We start from the raw sequence: 4785 nt of genomic DNA, 5'->3' as shown, positions 1-4785 counted from the left end.
CTATATATTATCTTGCGAGCTATAATGCTCACTCTTGCTTCATTTCTTCATCACATAACAACAGTTAAGAAGGATGGCCAGACTCAAGCAAACCCAGCGCAAGAGCGTGGGAAGCGTCCCGCGTCTTCCCGTTGATATCGTAGCTGCTATAGCTGCAGAGGTAGATCTATCTGTAGATCAGGCATTCTACTTTTGGGAATCAATTATGTATAATTATAACTTATGGCAGATTAAGGCAATTAACTGTAAACTTATCAAGTAATCATTTTGGGTTGTAATAACTTTTAAATTGTGAATTCAAGGACTTGTACTTATTTTAATTTCATCTCTGAGGCTATAACGTGTTGTGGTGTGTGTTAGTATGGGGTCACAGCATGAGGTTATTTATTATTAATTAAGTTAAGTGATATTATGGAAAGAAAGACCGTGACGACCTGGATCCCCGACCCCGGATCTGGGGGTGTTACAGAAATGGTATCAGAGCCAAGTGTTATAAACCTCAGAGATGATGCGATGATATAATAATAAACTCACAAAGATAATAAGAACTCTTGCCAAGTTCATGGTCGGACTACTTAAAGTAGCGCTGACAGTTAAAACCCTTACGGGAACCCTTAGAAGTATCATGATAGTAACTTAGCTCGTTTAATGTGTAGGCGCATGAGATTAAGGACCCAGAGATGTTCGAGCGTGAGCATGACGAGGCACTGCTAGATGCCGAGGATCAGAAGGAGCCTGAGGAGGAGGAGATGGATGAGGAGGACCCCTCAGAGGAGTCAGAGACAGAGGTTATCGCGATTTCAGATGAGGAGGACCCGGATGAGGTCCCAGTAGCTGAGGAGCATGTCGGAGCTATAGTGGAGTATACTGGTACCCCTTTACCCTCACTCCCTATGGTCAGAGCTCCTACCCCTCCACCACTATCTTGGAGCCCCTATGATGTCAGCTCTGAGACCCATACCCTCGAGCCTAGGTAGACCGAGGAGGCACCCCCAGCGGCTCCGGATTCACCACCTCTCGACCCTGCCCATAGGCAGTCTTTGTTAGCTCACGGCTATGTTCAGGATGTTCTGAGGACTCGAGTGGCTGTTGCTGAGGCCCGGCTGGATGAGGTCAGGAGAGAGTTAGATGTAGAGAGAGCTAGTAGGTGTGCACGAGCTCATGAGGCTAGAGCTACCATACCCCGATCTCTAAGGAGAGAGCTGACTAGGATAGAGCTCATGGCCCGTGCGAGACTTCAATCACTTCAGGGAGACAGACATGGCAGGATATCCAGGAGGCAGGCTGATTACATTTTCCTTCATGCGATGTAGAGAGTGTGGGAGTTGACCCACTCTGGTGATTGATTCAGGACCAGTGATGTGGTAGTCTAGTCGTCTAGTTAGTCGAGGCCATAGTAAGAGCCAATTTTCCGGGATAGTTGACTTGTATATAGTATCCCTTTCTCTGACTAGACAGATAAACTCATGTATTTCACTTTTGGGAAGATGACTGTAGCACTGTTGTACTTTTGACTAGATCGAACTATGTATTTCTCGCATTTTGTATATATTTGTTTCCTTTCAGTTCTGTTCCTTAGTGACGAGATCACTGTTTTTATCGTTGTTATTACTGCACTTCTTATTAGAACTGTCATAATATAATAGAATTGTGAGATACGTTATCCCCATTATAGAAACTGTGCAAGGCACAATCTTATGTATGATTGTGACCTAACGTTGAATTTTCCAAAATTTATCAGTATCATGCCGCCAAGAAGGATTGGAACTAGGGAAAACCCTGGATTTGAGGACCAGGGAAGCCATAACCAGGATGGTAGGGACCAAGAACGCAGTGAAGAGAAAGATGAGGACTATGTTGAACATGATGACTCCCGGTATGAAGAGGAGGACGAAACATTTAATGTTGAAGGATTTGAGATAGAGGCTGAAAAGGAGAAACTGAGGTTGAGCAAAAAGTACCAAACCCAGGCATGGATCCCATGGGGCAGTTCATGCAACTACTAAGGCAGAACTTGGAACGTCAACCCAACCCACCCCTTCAAGGAAATAACAATGTTATGGCAAACTCTTTTAGGGCTTTCAAGTCCCTTAAGCCCCCTGAGTTCCACGGATCAGCCGACCCAGTTGAGGCAAGGGCATGGCTAAAAGAAATGGAGAAATCCTTTGAGATTCTGAGTACCGATGAGGCACAGAAGACTGTATTTGCTACCTACCTTCTGAAGGGAGAGGCCAACTACTGGTGGGAGGCCAAGAAAAATATGGAGACAGATGTTATCATAACCTGGGAGAGGTTCAATCAGTTGTTTTTGGGAAAATATTTCCCGAGGTTTATGGAGAACCAGATGGAGCTCAAGTTCTTGGAGCTAAAGCAGAATAACTTATCTGTGGCAGAGTACGAAGCAAAATTTACTGAGTTATCAAGGTTTGTTCCGGAATTTGTGAGCACCGAGGAAAAGAAAGCCAGGAGGTTTTAGCAGGGACTGAAACCATGGATTCAGAATAGGGTGACAATCCTTGAGCTTACAGATAATGCCACTCTGGTACAAAAGGCAACTATTGCAGAAGCCGGAAGTGAATAGATGCAGAAGGAAAGAGAGAAGAAAGGAATAAAGAGGAAAAGTATGAGCATGGGCGGAGGTTCCGCAGGAGGGAGCTTCCCAACTAGATTTAATCGAGGAGCAGTGTCCCTACCGGGAAGAAGTACCGGGTTTAAGCGGCCAATGAGTGTGAATGTGAGCCAGGGCGGCCAGAAGTCAGGAATGTCCTATTCCAACCAGTCTCGACCCCATTGCCAGCCTGTATCACTTGTGGAAGGATGCATTCGGAGGAGTGTAAAGGGAAGCCAATAACCTGCTTTAAGTGTGGTCGAGAGGGTCACTATTCTAACAAGTGTACTTCGCAACCCCCTAGTGTCATCCCGACCACCATCTATTATCAGTGTGGCAGACCAGGCCACATGAGGTTATCAGTGTGGAAGACCAGGCCACATGAGGAGGGAGTGCCCAGGGAACAAACTAGCAGCCTCACGAGCAAGTAGGGCTGCTTCTAATAAACCACCTACTGCGAGGACTTTCAACATGACAGTTCAAGATGCTATGAAAGACTCAGATGTGATAGCAGGTACCCTTTCTCTAAATTCAGTCAGTGCAAATGTTTTATTTGATTCAGGAGCAACTAAATCTTTTACATCAAAGGACTTTGAGCTTAAATTAAGACTTAAGGTTGAACCCTTGTTAGAACCCTTACAAGTGGAAATAGCCAACCATGAAGTTATTCCTGTTAACCAGATTCACCCCGCCTGTGAGTTAGGCATAGGGGAACAATCTTTTAGTGTTGATCTGATTCCTTTTAAATTAGGGGAATTTGTTGTAATTTTGGGAATGGACTGGCTATCTAGCAATGATGCTCAGATAGACTGTAAGGGAAAGAAAGTAAAGTTGAATATCCCAGGGAAGAAATGAGTCATATTTAGAGGGAAGTGGCAGACGCATAAATTTTTGACTATAGCCCAAGCCAATAAGATGCTACGAAAACGAAACGAGGCTTACCTAGCCTATGTGGTGGACACGCAGAAGGAGGTGCCCAACTAACAAGACATTCTGGTATTCAACGAATTTGAAGATGTATTTCCTCAAGACCTTCCGGGACTACCACCCGATAGAGTGATTGAATTTGCTATTGAGTTGGCCCCAGGGACGGTGCCAGTTTCAAAGGCACCATACCGGTTGGCCCCATTAGAAATGAAGGAATTAGCTACCCAATTACAGGAACTTTTGGATAAGGGTATGATAAGACCCAGTGTGTCTCCGTGGGGAGCACCAGTATTATTTGTTAAGAAAAAAGATGGGAGCATGAGGCTGTGCATCGACTACCAAGAGTTGAACAAGCTAACCATAAAGAACAGGTACCCATTACCACGAATAGATGATCTGTTCGACCAGTTAAAGGATGTTGTTTACTTTTCCAAGATTGACCTGAGAACTGGATAACACCAACTAAAGATGAAACCCGAAGATATTCTAAAGATTTCGTTCCGTACCAGGTATGGGCACTATTAGTTCTTGGTAATATCCTTTGGATTAACCAACGCCCCAACGGCTTTCATGGATTTAATGAATAGAGTATTCAAGAAGTACTTGGACAAGTGTGTGATAGTTTTTATCGATGATATTTTAATCTACTCAAGGACCCAGGCAGAATATGCAGAGCATTTAAGGATAGCTCTAGGAATACTCAGAGAGGAACAGTTGTTTGCCAAATTCTCGAAGTGTTAATTCTGGCGGAATGAAGTACAGTTTTTAGGACATGTGATCAATAAGGAAGGAGTATTGGTCGACCCCTCCAAGATAGTAGCGGTCTCAAATTGGGAAAGGCCAACCACACCCACAGAGGTAAGGAGTTTCATAAGATTGGTCGGCTACTATCGTAGATTTGTACAGGACTTTGCGAAGATCGCAGCCCCTTTAACACGACTTACTCGTAAGACAGAGAAGTTTGAATGGACAGAAAAATGCGAGAATAGTTTTCAAGAATTGAAGAAAAGGTTGGTAACGGCCCCGCTGTTGGCGTTGCCAGACAGAAAATGAGATTTTATGATATATAGTGACGCATCGCACAAAGGATTGAGGTGTGTGCTTATGCAACAAGCTTATTCATTATTCAGCAAGTTAAGTATATTTATATACCCGCCAAAAGTCTGATTATACACATTACACAATACTATACATATATCAGTTATCACGTCATCTTCGTCGTTTAGCTTCAAGGGAACTCTGGTTCACCA

This window comes from Apium graveolens, chromosome 8, assembly GCF_009905375.1.
Source record: "Apium graveolens cultivar Ventura chromosome 8, ASM990537v1, whole genome shotgun sequence".
Taxonomy (NCBI): Eukaryota; Viridiplantae; Streptophyta; class Magnoliopsida; order Apiales; family Apiaceae; genus Apium; species Apium graveolens.
Note: the sequence above shows the minus strand (reverse complement) of the source record.